Here is a 24,759-nt window from a genome sequence, read left to right as displayed (position 1 = left end):
TCTACCAGGCGTAGTTAGTCCTCCGGCTGGCGCATGGCATATAGGAAGCCGTAGGTATGCTCCCTGGCTACTATTAGTTGTGTGGTAGATTTAGCTCACGGTCAACTCGAGTTTCCATCACCCGAGAGCTCGTTCGTTATTTATATGTTTCTTACGTTCCCTTGCCATTGGGAACCATGACATGCTATCAAATTAAGATGCAGCTCTTAAAACTCCTAATCATTAGCTGATTGAGGAGGCCAGGGATAGAGTTGAAATAATACAGCTACTACTAAAACCACAAAGGTATCCTTCAATGTAAAGCACGTCAGACTGCCAACCATTAAAAGGCACTTAAACTGCAATCAAACTTTTTCAGATTTGATTTGTGCAAATCTGGCAAAATGATGGCTGTCCAGTCACCATTTTACTTGACTTAAAAGAGCCGGGTAAGGATTGCAAAATTATGAAAATTTCTATTCACCTCTCCTCTGTCCTTTGTCCCCATTTGGTTATTCCGAATCTGTCTTCATTCATGGACTAACAGTTTTCTTCACTTCACAGGTCCCATTGAATCTTAGGCACCACTGGTACCCACTAGGCCTTGTGGTATCGTGATGTCATGAACAACACGCGATATGGTAACACAAATCTTTGTGGGCACCGAAGAAACTGAAAACACATTGGGCTGTATGACATGAAGAAGACCGGTGGCCTGTGAATGAACACAAGAACAGAACGACCAAGTGGACAAGGTGAGGTCCGGGAAGAGGTGAGCATTATTTTTTTTCACTCTATGTTTATTATATTCCGAGTTTTGAGAAACCCCAGATCATAAGACACATTCAATTTGCATTGAATAAATACAACGCAAATTGGATTTCCAGGCCAAATTTACACAAACTGTTCAAATTCTACCATATTAGCTCATCACTACCACCCTAAGTACAAGCCAACAGCTTTGTACTCATGGAAACCCCTTTACGTTTAGACCATAGAGAATCTAATGAGTAGATCCTTTGGTCACGTTGACATTGATGCTCATTGCAAACTGAATTTCCAGGCCAAATTTGTTCAAACTGTAAAAAAATTGAATTTGACTATATTTGCTCATCACTACTACCCATACTAAGTACATGTCATCAGTTTTCTACTCATGGAAAACCCCATTATGTCTAGACCAGTGTTTCTCAACTCCAGTCCTCAAGACCCACCAACAGGTAGGTCAAGTTTTCAGGATCTCTTAATATTGCACAGGTGATAATTCCATCATCTGCTCCAGCATTAACTCTATCACCTATGGAAATCCTGAAAACATGGCCTGTTGGTGGGTCTTGAGGACTGGAGTTGAAAAACACTGGTCTAGACCATAGATAACACTGGTCAACAGCATTTTTGGTGCCAAAGATATTTCATCGAATTTAGGGTATTTTTGGGGTGCTGATTCTGAATATGTCATCAGTTTTGCCAGATTGGCTCAAGTTTTTGAGATTTTTGGTATCTTATTTATAGGACTTGTTGGTAAATGCGACGCATCATCTCATTAATTTCTTTGGATTAGTACTTGAACTGAGCAGTTCTCAATATAGTTTTGTGTTAATTAGTGTTCTAAAAGTTTGTTCATAGCTTGATTTTTGCACTAACTTTATGTTGTTGTCTGTTTTCCAGTGAAAAGCATGAACTCATCAAGAAGAAGTTGTCTTAACGATCCAGACTCATTCTGTTACATTTGTGGTGAATACACACTGCCAAAACATAGAAGAAACATAACAGACTTCGTAAAAAAAAGTGTATTTTGCCTATTTTGGGGTTATGCTTGGGGACCAAGACAAGTTTTGGGCACCACACATAGTGTGCAAAGCATGTATCGAATTATTACGAAAATGGAGCAAAGGACAAAGAAAAAGCTTCAAATTTGGTGTTCCAATGGTGTAGAGAGAGCCAAAAAATCATCATGATGACTGTTATTTATGGTAAACACAGGTACAGGCACATCTTCACAATGAGGGACAGGCCTTCTTGCAGATTCCATGTTACTCCCATTTTCGTTTCTTATGCTTATTGAATCCTTGCACTTGCACTGCACAGAAATAACAGTCATCATGATGATTTTTTGGCTCTCTCCACACCATTGGAACACCAAATTTGAAGCTTTTTCTTTGTCCTTTGCTCCATTTTCGTAATAATTCGATACATGCTTTGCACACTATGTGTGGTGCCCAAAACTTGTCTTGGTCCCCAAGCATAACCCCAAAATAGGCAAAATACACTTTTTTTACGAAGTCTGTTATGTTTCTTCTATGTTTTGGCAGCGTGTATTCACCACAAATGTAACAGAATGAGTCTGGATCGTTAAGACAACTTCTTCTTGATGAGTTCATGCTTTTCACTGGAAAACAGACAACAACATAAAGTTAGTGCAAAAATCAAGCTATGAACAAACTTTTAGAACACTAATTAACACAAAACTATATTGAGAACTGCTCAGTTCAAGTACTAATCCAAAGAAATTAATGAGATGATGCGTCGCATTTACCAACAAGTGCTATAAATAAGATACCAAAAATGTCAAAAACTTGAGCCAATCTGGCAAAACTGATAGCATATTCAGAATCAGCACCCCAAAAATACCCCAAATTCATTAAAATATTTTGGACACCAGAAAAAAATTTTTTTTTTGTTGACCTGTGTAATCCAATGAGCACATTCATTGGTCAAGTTGACATTGACTGTCAAATTTGAATTGTGCCTTATATTCTCCTTATTCACTCATCATTTCCACACATCCTAAGTACAGGCCACCAGTTTTGTACTCATGGAAAAACCATTGTGCCTATGCCTTAGAGAATCCAATGAGCACAACTATTGGTCACAATGATATTGATGCTCAACGCAAATTGGATTTTTTGGCTAAATTCGCACAAACTGTCAAATTTCAATATCGCCATATCCACTCATAATTACCACACATCCTAAGTACAGGACACCAGTTTTCTATTCATGGATAAGTCCTTTATGCCCTGACCATAGAGAATCCAATGAATGCAATCATTGGTCACATTGATATTGATGCCCAATAGAGCACTAAAATGCTCGGATGCTCTTTACTCAAACCAAGCAATTCCTAATGCTTGGGTGCTCATTCCAGGTGAGAAGTATAATGGGAGAACTGGATGGGTTAGACCCCTCTAAGCATCTCTGACTCCCAGATCACTGCTGAGAACAATGGTGTCATACTTTCACTCCACATGAAGGACTGACAACAAACATTCAAAATTGATGAGAAATTAGAGTTTGCATGAAAAAAATGTTAAGAAACATTTTACATGTATAATGACTTGTATATAAGGCAAAATATGAAAATAATTTTAAAAAATAATAATTTAAGTTTAAAAAAAATAATTTTGTATAACATTTTATTACATTTTTATTAATTTATGATTACAAAATTTGAAATTTCAGTGTAATTTATGAAGGAAGCAAGAACTGCCAAAAATTAGATGGAAGAGGGACTCAGAAACATCTTGTATTAGAGATAAAAGAGGGCCTCATACACATTATGTTCAAATTGTTATGCATTAGTACCCCTAGACTTAAAAGCAATGCACTAAGTGCAAAAATTAGGAGCAGGGTTATCCATACACCCTTGAAAGCACCAACTGTAGTACCTCCTTCAAATATTGTACACAAAGTGTAGTTGGGTACTCCTACACTTAAGAAAGCTCTGCATACAGTACAAAACCAGAAAAAAATATATAAGAAGGGTCATCCATACACCATTGAAAGCACAAGTGGAGAGCCTCATATAAAATTAACAAAGTGTAGTTCATGTATTCCTACACTCATAAAGGCTTTGCACAAAGTGTAAGGAGGGTCATCCATATACCTTTGAAGGCAACAGCTGGATGGCCTCATTCAAATATTGAACATTGCGGCTATTATCTGGTGGTGTGGAAAAGTGGGGGCTAATCCAGGCATTGTTAAATTTTTATCAGAGTGAGACTGCTATGTGTCTCCCTCATGTCTCCTCCTTGGTTGGGCAAGGAAACTTCCCCCCTGCCTCTTGTGTTGTCTGATGGGAATTTTTTCAATATATTTTCCACAATTGCCTTCTGGTATAGCATCAATTTGAAAGACCTCTTTGCCTCAGCATGAAGAGATGCAAAGTTCTCCTTGTAGCCTGGGTCTAACAGGGTGAACAGCCAGTACTCTTTTTTGGTCAAGATAAATATAACGCAAAGGTCACAGGAAAGGAAGTGGTACATAAAGTCGACAATATGTGACAAGCTCCATACAGCCAACAATTTCCTTTCTCCACCATGATGACGACTCTCCATGTCATAGAATCATAGAATCATAGAATGATAGAGTTGGAAGGGACCACCTGGGTCATTGTGTCCAACCCCTTGCTCAATGCAGCGCAGGATTCACTAAACCATCTCAAATAGATATCTGTCCAGCCTCTGTTTGAAGACTTCCATTGAAGGAGAACTCACCACCTCTGGTGGCAGCCTGTTCCACTCATTGATCACGTTCACTATCAAAAATATTTTTCTAATATCTACTCTGTATCTTCTCCCTTTCAGTTTCATTCCATTGCTTCTCATGTTTCCATATGTAAATGAGAATAATGATGATCCCTCTACACTGTGACAGCCCTTCAGATATTTATAGACAGCTATTAAGTCTCCTCTTAGACTTCTTTCGCACAAGGTAAATATTCCCAGATCCTTTAACCGTTCCTTGTAGGACATACTTTGCTGGCTGCTCACCATTCTGGTAGCTCTTCTCTGAACTTGCTCCAGTTTTTCAATGTCTTTTTTAAAATGTGGTGCCCAGAACTGAACATAGTATTCAAGATGAGGCCTGACCAAGGAGGAGCACAGGCCACTAGTTTTCTTCTCATGGAAAATGTCTTCACGCCTAGACCATAGAGAATCCAATGAGCACAACCATTGGACACGTTGACATAGATTCTCATGCAAAAGACCCTGAAGAAATCCAAAACAACATCTTATTTTCCTAATTCCTGAGTCTAAAGCCTTGTATATCCATATTCTAAAGATGTTTTTCCATTACGGAAGGAAATGATTTATCCATCGAGCATATAATGATCTATTTCCCGCTTTAAATACAATGTCACAAAGCAGCAAACACAGAATGATCTATGGCCTAAGCCCGCTAGTGAAAATAAACAATGTTTGTCTGTCAGTAGAAATATAGTAAATGCGTCTGCCTCCTCCGAGCAGTCACAGTCTTTGTACAATTCCATTTCAGCATGGAAGATCGGATTTTTGTACTAACGTTGAATAAAATGCTCCATTGACGGTGTTAAAGGCTGAGCAACCTGTCCATCATCCAACCAATGTTGTGAGGTGAGACTACCCTGAGCTGGGGGTAGGAAGAGGTTCCGGTGGAACAGCTAAGAAGTCTGTTTCAGCTCATTTATTCAGCATGTTTTTTTCTTCAGAAAAAAAGTAATCCCCACGCAGACACCTTTGCAAAAGAGAAGCATACTGATGGAGCTGGTATAATTTACCAGTAGACTTTTATAATGGGCTCGGACCACCTGGGATGGACGTTGTGCAGAAATACGTTGGTTTGGGTTATGAATTCCGGGATATAAAATGGGTAAATGATCCCCAGTCCAATTTTGCATGGCGCTAGTCTGGACGCTGGTTGCGGGAAGGGTTAACACGTTCTGTATGTATTGCAAAGTGCTGAGCTCAGGGGATTGTGCAGGCTGGTAATGAAGTGCATTGAGTACTCTCCGCAACGCTCAGTAATTAAATTCTCGGGGACAGGAGTGGGTTATATAAGCATGTTAACTGCAGCTCAGTGTGAGGAAGGCAATAAAGGAGGAGGAACCTGCGGGCTTCACCAGGCCACCGGTTTTCGATGCTTGGGACAAGAAACGTACATCTAATGATTAATCAGGGATGAATGACGCTATAAGGTTGAGTGTACGCTGTCCCAGATACCAAAAATACCGCCACGGACTTCTCTTTCTCTTACTGTGCACGGGAAAAAGTGTTGAGTGACAGACCAGGGCGAGATGATGAATTATTTAGAATTTCAGATGAGCAAAGCATCGGGAAAAAAAATACAAAATTCCTTTTTTTAAGCCAAGTTTTGTATTATACTGAAAAAGTACCGCCTGCTGCCAACGTCCAACTTCTTCCAATCTCGGTGTAAAATAAGTTTCACCCCTGTAGGAAAATAATTCAGTTTTAGTTGCCGGCATTTCCATAGCATCTGTCCCCACATACGCGATACAAATCAGATCCGTTCTCCACTTGGGCTAACAAGAAGAAATACACAATTTCCTTTTGTAAATTGACTTTTTTTTATTTTTTTCTGGCTGGCGTTACTTAAAAAACATACGCCATTACTGTTCTGCAATCCCTTATAAAAGAGGTAAAGAGTTGCAGTAATTTTAGGAAAGGATATACAATAGAGCCACCTTCATGTATCTAACTGTATCTAAGTTAACTGTGAGTAGGGTTGGCCTGATGGTCTAGCATCTTATATCCACCTTGTGGTGTGTTTTATAAAATGTCATACAAGATAGTGCTCAAATAACAGCGCCATACAATGTATAGCCAACCAATGACCAACACCACCCCTATCTAGGTAGCAGAGTAAACTAATGCCGCAATATGGTGATCAACCAATACCAATATAATGTGACATATTAAAGCTAAATAAATAATATAAACAGTGCAATAATATTGACATATTACTAAGATTTGCGATGGTTACAAACCTCTCCTTGGGGCTCACATCGGCAGGAGCAGTTGATATACCCTGTGCCATGCTCCAGAACCTCAGGCCCAGCGTTAGGTATTAGTTCTGCCTTTATTGTCTCTTTCACTCCTTCCCATACTGCAAAAATACTATTACACACTGGGGACTGAAATAATATAATAACGCAGTGATGGTGCGCACTGAGGAGCTGTAATATACAGCTAACACTGTGCTCCTGTAATGTGGAGCGAGGCGGTAGCCATGGGCGAGGGAGTAGCCATGGGCGTGGTACTCATCTTCCACACCCCGGCACGCGACATGAAAATGGGAGTCCGGACTTTATCTACCCTTGCAGGCCACATGATGCCATTGACCTCGACTGGCCAGGACTAGATACTGAAATGTTCAACGAGTGAGAACACCACTTAACAAGGAACTGTCATTTACTAAACAATAACTTGGTGGGAATTATATACAACAGATAGCGGGTGTACAACTTCATGAACGTTTCTCTTAATACATGGAACATCTTCATATTCCTTTGCTCTATCCCTCCTTAGTCCTCTGTCTTCCCCCCCAACCACCACGGTACTTCAGGATCTTCCATCGTCCCCAACAATGGTACCACAGTCAGTAAGTGACAGTCCTGGATTTCAACCAACAGTTCTGCATCCTTTTCTCCTTTTGAGGAGCTACTTTCTACTATTACCATTACTCAGCTTCACTGCTGATCGATGCCTTGGAACTACCACCCGGGGCACTCTCTTCATCTCACATTCTCTGCTCTGATCCGTCACGTTACCTGGACTGGCAAGCTCAGTAATGCATTGCTAGGTTTCCTGCCCCAGGTCCTGACTCCGGAGAACCACTCACACCTTGTGTCACTTTCTCTTGCCTCTTTCCTGGATCTCGCTATCTGTTCCCTTGGTCTCCACTCACTACAGGGACACCCACTTCATGCGAATCTGCTTATTTATCAGACCGTAGGTCTGCTTCTGCTGCAGGCTGGGCCCTATCTGACTTCATTACAGGATACTGTCTCTGTCCCTTAACTTTAACCCCTCCCACTCCAGACTAGTCCCAATCATTAATCCTAACTTTCTTCTCTAGGGCGAACGACAACACTGTCACTAGTAATATGTATCACAATGTTCATTACACATCACAACAACCCAGGTTCTTCAAGCGGGTACATGGGCAACGCTTCCATTTTCTTACACTCTAATTACTTGGATCAGAGATAAGTCTGATCCCAATTGTTTAAAAGGGTTGGCCACTAGTCGGACAACCCTTTCTCATTACTCATGTTTTCCCCCATTCAAATATAAATACTTATACTCACCTCCCATGCCAATGCCAATCCACCGGCATCGGCACTCAATCTCCCGGTGATCACGTGATGTTGTTATGTCACACAAGCCCTGTGCCTAATCAGAGCCAGCTTCACTGTCGCGGCCCTCAGACATATCAAATATCAACAAGAAGAGAGGGCTGCGTCTGCTCTCACTTCCTCTTGATGTTTGATTTGTCCAAAGGTGGGGACAATGAAGCTGGCACTGATTGGCCAAAAAGTTAACATGACATAACGTCACATGAGCATCGGGAGAGTGAGTGCTGACACTGCTGGAATGGCACAGAGACGGGAGGTTGGGGCAAACACTTAGATTGAGAAACGGTTGGCCTGGTAGTGGACAACCACTTTAACTTCTTAGATGCTACAGTCACAGTCAATGATGAACATAGCATCTGAGCGGATAAGCCGAGAAAGTACAACTGATTGTTTTTCATAGCAACGAAGGAGTCTAACAATGGCTATGGCCACAGGTCTGTCATTGTTACAGTGCCAGATTACCAATTAGGCATTGTTGGCACCAACCTATGTGCCCCGTGTCTTCTGAAGGGTCCCGTGCAAGGAATGAAACATTTTATTGATTTGATATGGAAAAAAATTTACAATCAGCTGACATTGCAAGTCAACTGGAACTACAGAGCTCCGATGTGAACATTACAGAAGATGGCAGTGAAATGATATTCCAGCTGTTGTTGGGTATATTCAAGAATTCATGAGTATTAGGGGCATCTATGACACTGGGAATGGCAACTGTGTGATTGGCCAAAACGGGGATTGGGCATGGAGGAGGAGAGGTAATTGGCCACGAGTTCTTGCCCACCCTAAATGAATCCTCTCTTTATTTTCTTACAATGCACAAACCCTCCTCCCAAATAAAATGCTACCCCCTCCTAAAAAAATATAATAATAGACCATACATTATATCTACTCCAAAATGGTATGAACTAAAAATACACATATGGTTAAAAAAATAAAATAAAATCAGAAAAATAAAGAAAAATTACTTAAAATGCAGTGATGAAAATTGAAAAATAACTCCTCTTTCTCATTAACTACGGCATCGTTAGTAGGTAATAAACATGGTTACTGCCAAGATATCACCATGAAGCCCAGTCCTGAGGGGATTATCTAGAGTCACCAATCGATCAAACACATTCTGCAAATCTGGATTAACAACCTAATGTTTCTATGACAATTTTTAATGACGCAGAATAACACAGAAAACCTGAAAAATGGATAAGGCCTTCAAATGTTCTTTGTTATAACCCTATTAGTAATATATATTTTGCTTTGCCCCCAGGCCCAGGTTGCGCCGGCTACTCCTGCTCGGTCCATCGTTTTGTCCTTTGCTGTACATTATGTAATTATATTACAGCAGCATCATCAGTTAATTGTAATCCAGCCCCAGTAATGCTCCTTCCCATGATCCATGTGGTATCAGCCTCCCGAATCCATTCTTATCATCCGATCGTCTACTTTAGGAAAATAAGTCGTAATGACAGCACATTTATAAAGTCTCATCTCCTAGGAACTGACTGAGAGATTTCCCTTTGTGCAACTGTAACTGTCCACTATATCACGATGAATGACAGAATCTAACAATTAGTGTCAGGCCCAATGTTTCATTTACGGGAATTATGTGTTTGGTGGAAGAGTTTTCTGATGCACAAATTGATGGATATGGGATGTGAAACTCAACAAGTTACCCACGTCTCCATACTCGGAGGCATGATGGGAGTATTATGGAAGACATAAAAGCTACAATCAGCCGAAGACGGAAATTGAAGAGCAGTATGGTAACAAAGATGATAAATGTACATTACTACATAGAACACTGAAATATTTTCCATCTATGTACATTACTACATAGAACACGGAAATATTATCTATCTATCTATCTATCTATCTATCTATCTATCTAATATGGCAAAACACAGTGAGAAAGGTGCATACTTCAGAATCGAAACGTTGACACTGCCACTATGGGCTATGGGTCTTTATTACTAAGGGAAAAAGAAATCCAAACCTACAGGGCCCTGTGTGAAAAAGTGATTGCCCCCCTAAACCTAATAACTGGTTGGGCCACCCTTAGAAGCAGCAACTGCACTCAAGCTTTTACAACGCTCTGGAGGAATTTTGGCCCACTCATCTTTGCAGAATTTTTGTAATTCAGCCACATTGGAGGGCTTCCAGCATGAATCGCCTTTTTAAGATCATGCCGCAACATCTGAAGCTGATTAAGATCGGGACTTTGACTAGGCCACTCCAAAGTCCTAATTTTAGTTTTTCTTAAGCCATTCAGAGGTGGACTTGCTGGAGTGTTTTGGATTATTTTCCTGCTGCATAACTCAAGTGCACTTCTGTAACACCCCAGGAATTCGGTTGTCACAGTGGAGTTGCCTTCCTCACGGGGAGGGTGATGCCATTGATGGTGATGCGGGTGATGCAAATTATGTCCAGTCTTTTGTGTGGTTTGCTCCGCTTGTTCCACAATCCCAGATCCGGATGCAACCACACATTCAACAACAGAATCTTTATCCATTTTCAACAGTTCAATTTTACTCAGCAGTTCAGTTTTAGCTACAGATACAGCACAGTATGTTAGATTGGTAACAGTTCCTTCAGCCTGCACTAACCCTTTACTTACTGCCATTCCTTGCCCCTGAAATGCTCAGCCTGGCTCTGCAGCTTCCCATTTTCCCGACCCAATCCCATGAATCCCCGTCCATTTTCCCCTTTGGGAACGAAATCAAGGCTGGCTCCTCCATACTTTTTTCAGGCTGTTGGCCTTAGGCATTATTGGGTGGACCACCGAAACATGTTGTGGTCTCTCGCATGCTGTGCTTTCCTTCTGTTTTCCTAGTATTAACGTGACCTTCAGCTCAGGGGCCCTGAACCGCTTCTCTAATAACTCTTATCTTCTTCAATCAACACTATCTCCAACTCTATCTAAGCAAGCATGCTTGTTTGTGGCATGCTCTTACACCTCTTTAGGATTCACCTCTTTCTCCTATTTTATTGGCACCTCTGCTCTCTTCCTGTCTCACCTCTTCCCTCTTTTTGTCTCCCCTCTTTTCTCTTTTTGTCTCTACTCTCCTTTCCTTTTACCTCTCCAATCTCTTCTTTTACTTTCTTTCCCATCCTTGGAAAATACTTGTCCTGACTATTTTTTCCCTTTTTTTAGTAAATGCTTCAAATCCTCAAAATATAAAAATTCTGAATCATCTTTTCTCATAACTCTGTGTTGTGTCATTCCTCTGTTATTCCTCCTCAGGACACGCTTCTTTGAGTAGAAGAATGGTTACACTCGGTTGTCAATTTATCCGTAAATTTCTAGGAGGAATATTAGAGAAGTTGCACAGAGTAGATTTATAAAGATGCTTCAGAATTGTTATTTCTGAATATTTACTGTTAAAGACAAGTCAGGATGATAATCAAGGTGATAATAAAACCTGACAACTGACAAGATCTTTACGTTTGCATCATTAATGGTTGGGTATTACTTGTATTTCTGTAGGAGACTTTCAAGCCCATAATTTTTCTTACAAACATGGTGGAATATGTGGGTTACATTGTTTCCAGACATTGACACAAATTTTTTTCTTTAACACAGGTACCGACTACTTCATTGAGTTATCATCAAACTCCACTAATGGAATGCATTAAAGAAAAGTTTTCCGAGACCCCTAATGTCCTACTACCATGCAATTCTGTTTCCTAGTTTTTAAGGTTGAAGGTAGAATTAACTCCATCAAGAGTAACCTATAACCTAACATGTTGATCCATAAAATGGCAAAAAACCAGGAGGCAAATACTAATAGCTCCATACTAGGGGAAAAATCGCCACAAGAAAGTATCAAAATGTAAAAAATACAATGCACATTTCTTTTTTTGCATATTTCAACATTTTTAAACAGCGGAAGTCTTTGTAGTTCCCAGAAAACTCAAAATTTCCCGAAGACCTCATTGTCCTTATCGGAAATATTATTACACATCACAGCATACCGCGCAATCCTCCTTATTATCGCTATTTGTACTTTGTGTGAGAACGTTATACATATTTATTGTTTATCTACAATTCATGGACATCTTCCGTCGTCAGCCGTGCATCTGGAGCCCTTCATCTTCTCCGGGCCAGCTTTCTTGATAAAAAAACATTTGTCTTTTCTTCATAGACTGTGCAATCCTATTTCAAAAGCAAAATTTGCACACAAAAAAAAGAAGAAGCTGCAGGAGAGAAAGGATGTTTGGAAAGCTCCTCAGGTAATAAATTATGGATCCATGGAATGGTGACGGACACCTGGGAAGAGTCACTGCTGGCATTTCGCCTCTGGCCCCAAGCTTCATCTCTGGTTGACATCTCACTATCTATAACACCTTTCCGTATTTTTACACTTACTCGCTTCTATTAAACCTGGTGTGTTCCAATTACTTGATACTCCGCTGTATCCTTTTTGAAATTTAAATAGTTACTTAGGAGACTGAAAAATACTGTAATACTAGAAAACACAGAATTTTCGGGACAAATCTTTGAATTGTAAAAAAAAATGTGTCAACATGCAACTCTAAGCAACCTTGCAATGAGCATCATGTTGAAATTGCTTTCTGCTGTCAAGATACTGATTCTTGTATTTAATCTCACCACCAGCTCTCTTACATACCTACCTACCATCATGTCCCATTTATTGCATGCATGATCTGTGATATTCTGTGGTATTCTGGGCTCCGCTCCCTTCCCCTGAATCCGCTGCACTTTGTTGTGCTCCACGTCAAGATCAATAAAATAATTTCCCTGGACCTGTTTAAGACCTGTTAAGACACACACCTGTGTCTAGGGATTGAAACTCTCATTTTATGTTTGGTGTGCTCTCACATCTGTGCTTTTTTCTGTTTGTGCTTGCATTCATCCCTACTGTGCTCCACTTCATCCTTCTAGCTGCTCCTGAGATTCTTGAGTGTGCCAAGATGCCGCTGTCCACATACCTTCCTCCCTGCATCCACGTACTCACCTGGACCCGAAGCTTAGAGGATCCACCTCACAGTCATCAACATTAATATACCGTATATACTCGAGTATAAGCGAGATTTTCAGCCCATTTTTTAAGGCTGAAAGTGCCCCTCTCGGCTTATACTCGAGTCATTGTCCCAGGGGCACAGAGGGGGAGCGGCAGCTGTCACATCATACTCACCTTCTCCCAGCGTGGTCCCTGCTTCTCACTGACAGATGGTCTCTGGACGCTGACAGCTTCTTCCAGTGTTCAGCGGTCATGTGGTACCACTCATTAAAGTAATGAATATGGACGCGACTCCACTCCCATAGGGGTGGAGCCGCATATTCATTACTTTAATGAGGGGTACCAGTGACCTCTCAACACTAGAAGAAGCTGCCGACGTCCAGAGAACATCTGTCAGTGAGAAGCAGGGACCGTGCTGGGAGCAGGTGAGTATAACGGAGAGGGTGAGCATTCCGATATTCACCTACCCCCGTTCCACGTGTCACTCCGTCTTCCGCATCCTCTGGCTGTGACGTTCATGTCAGAGGGCACGATGACGTGTTAGTGTGCGCCCTCTGATGGAACAGTCACTGTGGAGAGACGGAACGCTGAGGAGCAGCAGGCTGCGATGAGAGGTGAGTATGTTTTTTTTTTTTTTTTTTTTTATTGCAGCAGATATACAGTACTGTTAATTATATCAGCATAAACTGCATCTAATGGGGCTATAATCAACTTTTATGCAGCATTACATGTGGCATATTTTTCTATGGAGCATCTTATGGGGCCATAATCAACTTTTATGCAGCATTATATGGGGCAAATTTTCTATGGAGCATCTTATGGGGCCATAATCAACTTTAATGCAGCATTACATGTGGCATATTTTTCTATGGAGCATCTTATGGGGCCGTAATCAACTTTTATGCAGCATTATATGGGGCATATTTTCTATGGAGCATCTTATGGGGCCATAATCAACTTTTATGGAGCATTATATGGGCCCATCATGAACTTTATGGAGCATAATATGGGCCTATCATGAACTTTATGGAGCATTATATAGGCCCATCATTAACTTTATGGAGCATTATATGGGGTGTATTTTATTATGGAGCATCTTATGGGGCCCATCATGAACTTTATGGAGCATAATATGGGCCTATCATGAACTTTATGGAGCATTATATAGGCCATCATTAACTTTATGGAGCATTATATGGGGTGTATTTTATTATGGAGCATCTTATGGGGCCCATCATTAACTTTATGGAGCATTATATTGGGCTCCTGATTCAATATGGATATTCAAAAACACTTAACCTACCGCTGTCTCAATTAATTTTACTTTTATTGGTATCTATTTTTATTTTTGAAATTTACCAGTAGCTGCTGCATTTCCCGCCGACGTCCAGAGAACATCTGTCAGTGAGAAGCAGGGACCGCGCTGGGAGCAGGTGAGTATAACGGGGAGGGTGAGCATTCCGATATTCACCTGCCCCGTTCCACGTGTTACTCCGTCTTCCGCATCCTCTGGCTGTGACGTTCATGTCAGAGGGCACGATGACGTGTTAGTGTGCGCCCTCTGATGGAACAGTCACTGTGGAGAGACGGAACGCTGAGCAGCAGCTAGGCTTATACTCGAGTCATTAAGTTTTCCAAGTTTTTTGTGTCAAAATTAGGGGTCTCGGCTTATACTCCGGTTGGCTTATACTCGAGTATATACAGTAATATCTCTTTTCGTTCTCTTTCCCTGTTTCCCAACAACACGTGCAGTCTAATGCTGCGCATGCGCTGGTTTATGTGAGAAGGAAAGAAACTGACTCACTCTTACCACCTAAGACAAAGAGCTACCCTATAAGAGAATGTATTATCCAGTGATAAGCCTTGCATCATGACTATGGATCAAGCCAAGCCAGAAACTCAATTGTAGACAGCCTGTATCAGGGGTTGTGCAGAGCTGCTTAAAGGGTTGAATATCGATTTACAGGATACTTATCTCTACAATGTGGTACTTTAAATGTTAGAATCTGTTTAGTTTGTGAATATCTGCCATTTTCTTGTGGAGCTCTGGCTGACGGTCTTTTTCCTCTGGTGCTGGGTTTGTCTTGGGTCAGGTGTTTGTATCACTCTTTATTAAACAGCACCTGCATCCAAGTCCTTGCTGGGACAACAGTGTTAATCTGCTTGAGCTCTAGCTTGGTGCTTTGCTTTGTGTTCTGTGTGTGTTATTTGTGCAGTACTGGTACCTCTGGTTCTGCTAGCCTTAGTTTCTGTTTTCTATTGGTTTCTGCAGCCTTCGCTGTGTTTTCTACTAGGAGGTGACCCGTTTTTGTACCCAGTCCTTAGTTCTTTTAGGGTACCCTTTCCCCTTATCTATAGGTCTTCGCTTGAGATTAACCTAGGATCGTCGGTGGGTCTATTCGCAAGGAATGGGTCGCCCATTCCATCGTAGGGTTTCAGCCTAGTCATAGTGCATGGTCAGTTTTCCCCCTTCTACTTTAGTCCTGTGTTGCAGATTCGTAACAGTTTGTCCAGCCCGAAAGAAGTATAAAAGAAAAAAAACCCTCCCGAATTTCTGCAATATGACCAGCGTTCAAGATCAGCGTCTGCAAGGGTTGGAAGTTGCCAGCTTACAACAACACATGAGTAATTGCCCTGGAATCTGCTCTGAAGAACCTAAGGTGGGTTTGCCTGAATGTTTTTCTGGTAAATGGCAGGAATTTTTTTAGTTTAAAAATGCATGTTTACTTTATTTTCGGCTTAGAACCAGGTCTTCAGGGGCTGAATTACAGCGTGTGGGGATTATTATGTCGTTATTGCGAGGTGAGCCGCAGGTTTGGGCATTTTCATTGCATCCGGATGACCCTTGTTTGATGTCAGTAGAAGCATTTTTTTTGCTATGGGGGTATTATATGATGATCCTGATTAGGTCACTACAGCCAAGGCAGAACTCAGGCGGCTGAAACACGATTCTGGTGACGCTGAGATATTGTACCCAGTTCAGACGATTATCTGCAGAGGTCAGCTGGAATGATCCAGCACTCAAGAGTCAGTTTTTAGCAGGTTTGAATGACAGGGTTAAAGATTTGCTCATTGCATATCCTGCACCTGCTACGCTTGAGGCTGCAATGCAATTAGCTTTCCAGGTGGATAGAAGATTGAGAGGTAGACAGAATGAGGAGAAGGTTTCAATTTTGCTGGAGAGCCCTGTTGACTGTGGGGAGCCGATGCGACTTGGGGCGATGTCCTCTCGTTCCCAGGAAAGGCAGAGAAGATTCTCTGAGGGGCTATGCCTTTATTGTGGTAAGGCTGACCATTTTATTAAGCAATGTGAAGGACACATAAACAAGGAAAAGAGAAAAAAATGGTCAATCAGAATAAGCCTCCCTTTCGCATTGCATTTTTACGGTCGGCAGGAGTTTCTTTTTCTGGTAGTTTTACTTGTCGTGGTCATTCGATTGATTTTCAAGTGATGGTGGATTGTTGTTCTGCACTTAATTTGATTGATTAACAATTTCTAGACAAGTATAAGATTGATTCTGTACCTTTATCATGCCCTTTTCCTGTAGTGGCGATTGATAACACTCCTCTAGAGCATAGGTGCGTTTCTCAAACGGTCACTGGGTTTCCACTCACTGTGAATATAAAACACCAGAAATCTTTAGATTAGTTTGTACTTGCTAAATTGCCTTTTCCAGTTGTCCTGGGGTTACCCTGGTTAAAAATGCACAATCCTGTACTGGACTGGTTGTCAAGTACGAAAAGATCCTGAGGTCTGGAGTAGGGTTGAGCGAAACGGATCGTTCATTTTCATAAGTCGCCGACTTTTGGCAAAGTCGGCGTCTCATGAAACCGAGCCGATCCCTGTGTGGGGTCTGCCATGCGGTACGCGACTTTCGCGCCAAAGTCGCATTTCAATGACGCTAAAAGCACCATTTCTCAGCCAATGAAGGTGGACGCAGAGTGTGGGCAGCGTGATGACATAGATCTCAGTCCCCACCATCTTAGAGAAGGGCATTGCAGTGATTGGCTTGCTTTCTGCGGCGTCACAGGGGCTATAAAGGGGCGTTCCCGCCGACCGCCATCTTACTGCTGCTGATCTGAGCGTAGGGAGAGGTTGCTGCAGCTTCTTCGGAAGCAGGGATAGTGATAGGCAGGGTACATAAAGCTACAAACCGCTTGTGCTGTAGCGATTTCCACTGTCCAACACCACCTTTTGATTGCAGGGACAGTGGAAGCTACATTTTTTTTTCCTCAGCGCTGTAGCTCATTGGGCTGCACTAGAAGGCTCCCTGACCCTGATAGCTGCGTTGCTGTGCCTGTGTGTACGCCGCTGTGCAAACCAACTGCTTTTTTCAAAGCACAAATCCTGTTTTTCCTTCCTTTCTGCACAGCTATCTTGTGTGTTTGTCCACACTTTTGTGTGCAGCAGTCCTTTTTATAGCTGCCTGCCATACTTTTCTGAGATAACTGCAGGGAGATAAATATTGGCAAGTCTGCCTCCGTGCCATTGCTGTGTGTGGTATCTGTCTCTCATTGTGTGGCACCGAAAACACTGTGTAATACTTGGCCTTTTTTTTTTTTTTTTTGCTAAATTCTCCCTTTTCCAAAAAAAAAAATTAGTGGGAGATAAATATTGGCAAGTCTGCCTCCGTGCCATTGCTGTGTGTGGCATCTGTCTGTCATTGTGTGGCACCGAAAACACTGTGTAATACTTGGCCATTTTTTTTCATTTTTTGGGTACATTCTCCCTTTTCCAAAAAAAAAATTAGTGGGAGATAAATATTGGCAAGTCTGCCTCCGTGCCATTGCTGTGTGTGGTATCTGTCTCTCATTGTGTGCCACCGAAAACACTGTGTAATACTTGGCCTTTTTTTTCTTTTTTTTGCTAAATTCTCCCTTTTCCCAAAAAAAAAAATTAGTGGGAGATAAGTATTGGCAAGTCTGCCTCCGTGCCATTGCTGTGTGTGGCATCTGTCTGTCATTGTGTGGCACCGAAAACACTGTGTAATACTTGGCCATTTTTTTTCTTTTTTTGGGTACATTCTCCCTTTTCCAAAAAAAAATTAGTGGGAGATAAATATTGGCAAGTCTGCCTCCGTGCCATTGCTGTGTGTGGTATCTGTCTCTCATTGTGTGCCACCGAAAACACTGTGTAATACTTGGCCTTTTTTTTATTTTTTTTTTGCTAAATTCTCCCTTTTCCAAAAAAAAAATTTGTGGGAGATAAATATTGGCAAGTCTGCCTCCGTGCCATTGCTGTGTGTGGTATCTGTCTCTCATTGTGTGCCACCGAAAACACTGTGTAATACTTGGCCATTTTTTTTTTTTTAGGGTAAATTCTCCCAGAAAAAAAAAAAATAGTGGGAGATTAAGATTGGCATTTCTGCTTGAGTGCTGGTCCTGTGTGTGCCATCTGTCTCAAATTTTTGGGGCACAGAAAACCTAGTGTGTAACATTGGGCCTGATTTTCCTTTCAGTGTCAGGCACCTATAAAGGTATATATAAATCCTACAGAAGTTTGAGTTCACCTGATAAGTTGTTTTACAGTAACAAATAGCGTTACTTTGGTTACGTTTTGCAAACAATGAGGAAGTCTAGTGGAAGAGGTCGTGGCCGTGGGCGGTCATTGTCAGCTGGTAATGATGGTAGTGGTGGTGGAGCATCAGGTGGTCATGGTAAAAGCAGTACAGCACCTAAGTCTCGAGTTGTTGAGCCAGGTTCGTTGTCTGGCTACACAAGGCCTCGAACGCTCTCTTTTCTGGGAGTAGGAAAACCACTTTTGAAGCCGGAGCAGGAGGAACAAGTATTGGCTTTCATTGCTGACTCTGCCTCTAACTCTTTCGCCTCCTCCTCGGAAAGTGCCAAATGTCAGAGCAGTGCATCGTCAGTGGGTGCTCCCGGTCAGGAACAAGTCGCTTCCTTGTGTCCTTCACTAAAAACAACAGTGAAGGATGCGTCAGTCGACACAACAGGTTACTCCATGGAGCTCTTTACACATACCGTTCCTGGGTTACACAGTGAAACAGTTAACAGGCTATGCCCATTAGAAGTTGAATCGGACATGGAGTGCACAGATGCACAGCCACAGCCAGATTACTATGCTGTTCCTTTGACTCAGACCAGAACATTGCCCTCGCAGTGTACTGAGGCAGAATCAAAACCAGCGGAGACTATGGTGCTCCGTCACAAACGCAATACCACCGGCTTACACAGTGACACAGACGAAGTTGCACACAACATAGAAGAGGAGGTCATAGATGACCCAGTTGTGGACTCCGATTGGCAGCCATTGGGGGAACAGGGTGCAGGCGGCAGTAGTTCTGAAGGGGAGGAGGAGGAGCCGCAGCAGGCATCAACATCACAACAGGTTCCATCTACCGGGCCCGTATCTGGCCAAAAACGCGTGGCAAAACCTAAACCAGTTGGAGGACAGCGTGGCCATCCGGTTAAAGAAGCTCAGTCTGCAATGCCTGAAAAGGTATCCGATAGTAGAAAGAGTGCAGTCTGGCATTTTTTTAAACAACATCCAAATGATCAGCGCAAAGTCATCTGTCAAAAATGTTCAACTACCTTAAGCAGAGGGCAGAATCTTAAAAGTCTAAATACAAGTTGCATGCATAGACATTTATCCACCATGCATTTGCAAGCCTGGACTAACTACCAAACGTCCCTAAAGGTTGCAGCACCCTCGGCCAATGAAACTAGTCAGCAACGCTACATCCCTTCCCTCCCTGTAAGCCGACCATTTGCCACATCACCTGCAGTATCTGTGCAGCTTTCGTCGCCAGGCCAAAGCAGTCAGGGAATCACCAGGTTAGTAGTAGGAAACACTGCATGTAGGGCACCGGCAAGAATACCATCTCCAACCCTCTCTCACTCACCCATGTCCACCGGCACCACTGCTAGTTCCACGATCTCCAGCTCTCCAGTCCAGCTCACCCTACATGAGACTCTTTTTAGGAAAAGGAAGTACTCATCCTCGCATCCGCGTACACAGGGTTTGAATGCCCACATTGCTAGACTAATCTCATTAGAGATGATGCCCTACCGGTTAGTTGAAAGCGAAGCTTTCAAAGCGCTGATGGACTATGCTGTACCACGCTACGAGCTACCCAGTCGGCACTTCTTTTCTAGAAAAGCCATCCCAGCCCTCCAACAGCATGTTAAAGACCGCATCGTCCATGCACTCAGGCAGTCTGTGACTACAAAGGTGCACCTGACAACAGATGCATGGACCAGTAGGCATGGCCAGGGACGCTACGTGTCCATCACGGCACACTGGGTGAATGTGGTGGATGCAGGGTCCACAGGGGACAGCAATATTGGGACAGTTCTGCCTAGCCCACGGTCAAGGAAAGAGTTGGCTGTAGGCGTTCGCCCCCCCTCCTCCTCTTCCTCCTCCTCCTGCAGAAGCGAGAGCTCGTCCACAGACCGCAGTCGCACATCCACTCCATCCGCAGCTGCCACTGTTGCACACCAGGTGTGCCATTATGGGACAGCTAGTGGCAAGCGTCAGCAGGCTGTATTGGCAATGAAGTGTTTGGGCGACAACAGACACACCGCGGAAGTTCTGTCCGAGTTCTTGCAGAAAGAAACTCAGTCATGGCTGGGCACTGTACATCTTGAGGCAGGCAAGGTAGTGAGTGATAACGGAAGGAATTTCATGGCTGCCATAGCCCTTTCCCAACTGAAACACATTCCTTGCCTGGCTCACACCTTAAACCTGGTGGTGCAGTGCTTCCTGAAAAGTTATCCGGGGTTACCCGACCTGCTCCTCAAAGTGCGCAGACTTTGCTCGCCTATCCGCCGTTCGCCTGTACACTCCAGCCGTATGCAGAACTATCAGCGTTCTTTGAACCTTCCTCAGCATCGCCTAATCATCGACGTTGCAACAAGGTGGAACTCCACACTGCACATGCTTCAGAGAGTGTGCGAACAGAGGCGTGCTGTTATGTATTTGTGGGAGGATACACGGGCAGGCAGTTGGATGGCAGACATGGAGTTGTCAGGTGTGCAGTGGTCGAAGCTACAAGACCTGTGTCAAGTCCTTCCGTGTTTTGAGGAATGCACACGGCTGGTTAGTGCAGACAACGCAATAATAAGCATGAGCATCCCCCTAATGCGTCTGCTGATGCAAAGTTTGACGCACATAAAGGAGGAGGCGTCTGCAGCCGAGGAAGAGGAAAGCCTTGATGACAGTCAGCCATTGTCTGGTCAGGGCCGTGTAGAGGACGCGGTAGCGGGCGAAGAGGAGGAGGAGGACGAGGAGGATGATGGGGATGAGTACTTTTTTACTGAGGAAGCTTCTCCTGGGCCAACAGAAATTAGTGGCGTTGCAAGGCTGGGTTCGGTTTTTGTAAGGGAGACAAGTGACGTAGATTTGCCTGTAACTGCCCCTCAAACCAGCACAACCGCAGATTTGCCAACTGGAACTTTGGCCCACATGGCGGATTATGCCTTACGTATCCTCAAAAAGGACCCACGCATTATTAAAATGATGAGCGATGACGATTACTGGTTGGCCTGCATCCTTGACCCTCGCTATAAAGGCAAATTGCAAAATATTATGCCACATGAGGACCTCGAACAAATATTAGCAACCAAACAAGCTACTCTTGTAGACCGTTTGATTCAGGCATTCCCAGCACACAGCGCCGGTGATGGTTCTCACACGAGCTGCAGGGGGCTACAGGGCAGAGGTGTTAGAGGTGCACAGATCAGAAGTGGCGTTGGACAGAGGGGTTTTCTGACCAGGTTGTGGAGTGATTTCGCAATGACCGCAGACAGGACAGGTACTGCAGCATCTATTCAAAGTGACAGGAGACAACATTTGTCCAGTATGGTTACTAACTATTTTTCAGCCCTTATTGATGTTCTCCCTCAACCGTCATTCCCATTTGATTACTGGGCATCCAAATTAGACACCTGGCCTGAATTGGCAGAATATGCGTTGCAGGATCTTGCTTGCCCAGCAGCTAGTGTGCTATCAGAAAGAGTATTCAGTGCTGCTGGTTCAATATTAACTGAAAAAAGGACTCGTCTGGCTACCCAAAATGTGGATGATCTCACCTTCATTAAAATGAACCACTCCTGGATTTCAAATTATTTTGCCCCACCTTTCCCGGCTGACACCTAGCTTTCCTATAAAAAGGTCTTGCTTGTGGACTGGTCTTACTGAGTGTTAAAATCTCTTAATTTGCAGCAGCTGTTTGACCAGCATACGACATGTTTACACCTCCCCCAATGGGAAAACTCCCCCCACGGGGCCGTTGTCTCACTCTCGACACTTGGCGCAAGCACCCGTTAGTTACAGTGCTGTTTGTCAGAAGAGGTGGGTGTGCTCGCTTTTGGTCGACGGCACTGCCACTGGGTCCCTCATAGTACAATGTAGTGTCTCTGGCGGTGGTGGTGCGCACCCAACGTCAGACACACCGTTGTAACATGAGGGGCCCTGGGGCGGTACCGCCGGCCACAAGAGAGTTCCCCCCCCAGCTCAAACTGTGCTCTACCACGTGCCAAATTATCTCGCACAGCTCCACCAATGTTTAGTCTATGCGCTGACATCATTCAATGCCTGGCACTGACAATCAATACCAATTTGTTGACATCTATGATGCTAGTTAAAGTAGTCTGGGTCAGTGTCCTATATTGACACCAGTAAATACTAATTTACTGCCAAATTACTTTGTCATAAACTCTGCAGATGAGCCCACCCCTGTACCTAAGCATGCCACCCTTTTTTTTATTTATAGTTGTTTTGCGAGACATTAACATCTATTTATTTTTTGGGAGTACTAACTGTGTCAGACACTTCTTGCAATACTCCTCCACTGACCACAATGCTGCCTGCCTGTGTATCCATGTAACCGATTTAAAACTGCCATGCCTGCCTATTGTTTGTTATTTTAGGCCTTTGATAGCCTGTCTGCGGCCCCTACTTGCAATACTCCTCCACTGACCACAATGCTGCCTGGAGTGCCTGCCTGTGTATCCATGTAACCGATTTAAAACTGCCATGCCTGCCTATTGTTTGTTATTTTAGGCCTTTGATAGCCTGTCTGCGGCCCCTACTTGCAATACTCCTCCACTGACCACAATGCTGCCTGGAGTGCCTGCCTGTGTATCCATGTAACCGATTTAAAACTGCCATGCCTGCCTATTGTTTGTTATTTTAGGCCTTTGATAGCCTGTCTGCGGCCCCTACCTGCAATACTCCTCCACTGACCACAATGCTGCCTGCCTGTGTATCCATGTAACCGATTTAAAACTGCCATGCCTGCCTATTGTTTGTTATTTTAGGCCTTTGATAGCCTGTCTGCGGCCCCTACCTGCAATACTCCTCCACTGACCACAATGCTGCCTGGAGTGCCTGCCTGTGTATCCATGTAACCGATTTAAAACTGCCATGCCTGCCTATTGTTTGTTATTTTAGGCCTTTGATAGCCTGTCTGCGGCCCCTACCTGCAATACTCCTCCACTGACCACAATGCTGCCTGCCTGTGTATCCATGTAACCGATTTAAAACTGCCATGCCTGCCTATTGTTTGTTATTTTAGGCCTTTGATAGCCTGTCTGCGGCCCCTACCTGCAATACTCCTCCACTGACCACAATGCTGCCTGGAGTGCCTGCCTGTGTATCCATGTAACCGATTTAAAACTGCCATGCCTGCCTATTGTTTGTTATTTTAGGCCTTTGATAGCCTGTCTGCGGCCCCTACCTGCAATACTCCTCCACTGACCACAATGCAGCCTGCCTGTGTATCCATGTAACCGATTTAAAACTGCCATGCCTGCCTATTGTTTGTTATTTTAGGCCTTTGATAGCCTGTCTGCGGCCCCTACTTGCAATACTCCTCCACTGACCACAATGCTGCCGGCCTGTGTATCCATGTAACCGATTTAAAACTGCCATGCCTGCCTATTGTTTGTTATTTTAGGCCTTTGATAGCCTGTCTGCGGCCCCTAACTGCAATACTCCTCCACTGACCACAATGCTGCCTGCCTGTGTATCCATGTAACCGATTTAAAACTGCCATGCCTGCCTATTGTTTGTTATTTTAGGTCTTTGTTAGCCTGTCTGCGGCCCCTACTTGCAATACTCCTCCACTGACCACACCAATGCTGCCCGTGTACCCCTGGAACCTATTTAAAAGTTCATAGAGCCTAGTTATATATTTTAGTTACTATTAATAAGGCCATGATGGACTACGCTGTACCACGCTACAAGCTAACCAGTCGACACTTCTTTTGCGAGAAAAGCCATCCCAACCCTCCACCAGCATGTAAAAGACCGCATTGTCCATGCACTCTGGCAATCTGTGAGTACAAAGGTGCACCTGACAACAGACGCAGGGACCTGTAGGCATGGCCACGGAAGATTACGTGTCCATTACGGCGCAATGGGTTAATGTGGTGGATGCATGGTCCACAGGGGACAGCCTACTAAGTCTGTCTGCAGTCCCTAATTCAAATTGTCCTCCACTGTCTAAATCGGAGCTTCCACCTTCTGACTTTCGGCCTATAGTATCAGATATTAAACTGCATTTGGCCTTCAACTTTGGTTACGGCCTACTAACGGTGTCTGCCCCTGCCTGGTGTTTGTCCTCAACTGAATAAAGCTGAGCTTCAACCTTCTGGCTCTCATTAAGTGCTGTGTTTTTAAAAATTGGTGGTTAGGGCCTACTA

The 24,759-nt window shown here is 43.4% G+C and overlaps 1 long non-coding RNA gene across 1 annotated transcript; it reads left to right on the top strand.

Annotated features, from left to right (window-relative positions):
• Positions 1-543: 543 nt before the first annotated feature.
• On the top strand, positions 544-12,303 carry LOC143809431 (uncharacterized). The gene is made up of 2 exons (XR_013222273.1): positions 544-751; positions 11,691-12,303. It is a non-coding gene; the product is annotated as an uncharacterized LOC143809431 (long non-coding RNA).
• The last annotated feature ends 12,456 nt before the right edge of the window (positions 12,304-24,759 follow it).

This window comes from Ranitomeya variabilis, chromosome 2, assembly GCF_051348905.1.
Source record: "Ranitomeya variabilis isolate aRanVar5 chromosome 2, aRanVar5.hap1, whole genome shotgun sequence".
NCBI lineage: Eukaryota > Metazoa > Chordata > Amphibia > Anura > Dendrobatidae > Ranitomeya > Ranitomeya variabilis.
This window is presented reverse-complemented; position numbering and strand designations above follow the sequence as displayed.